Raw genomic sequence first — 673 nt, forward strand, 5'->3', positions numbered from 1 at the left:
CCCGATGTCCCTCTAGCCTCATCCTGGTTCCTGCTCTTCTCCCTCCCTGTCCCAGCCCCCATATCACCTTCCCAGTCCCCTGGCACTAACCCCTTACATCCCTTTCTTACCCCCTCGTAGAAGCGCCCACCCCGCTCTCCACAGCCCCTTTCTAGACACCCAATACCAGACCTCCTTTTACCCCGAACACCAGCCCCCAGATTCCCTTCCGAGCTCCCTGTAAAACCCCGCTGCTAATTCTCCGCTGCCGGTCTCCAGCCTCCATTCCATCTCCCCACGGTCCCCTCTTACTTCGCCGGTACCAGCCCCCAAGCCCCCTCCCCAACGCCACCGTAACCACTTTCTAGCGCCCCGCCTTCAGCTCTCCTGTGCTCATTCCAGCTCCCTCATCCCAGCCCCCCAACTTTTACATGGCCTCTTCCTATGTCCCCGAATTGGAGATCTTTCCCAGTCTCCCCCTACCCTGACACCTTCCCGATACTCTCATGACCCCCTCCTAGCTCCTCCATACCAGCCCCCAAGTCCCCTCAGCTCCGCCTCAGGCCCCGCCCTCGCGGGTTCCTTGGCTTAGGGTCGCTTCTCGCGTGCGTCCCCAGCTCCCGCCCGGCAGCCCGGCTGTCGGTCCCGGGCCGGCGGCCCCCGCAAGCCGCCGCCGGCCCCGCCCCCGGGCACC

Source organism: Phocoena phocoena, chromosome 10, assembly GCF_963924675.1.
Source record: "Phocoena phocoena chromosome 10, mPhoPho1.1, whole genome shotgun sequence".
Taxonomy (NCBI): Eukaryota; Metazoa; Chordata; class Mammalia; order Artiodactyla; family Phocoenidae; genus Phocoena; species Phocoena phocoena.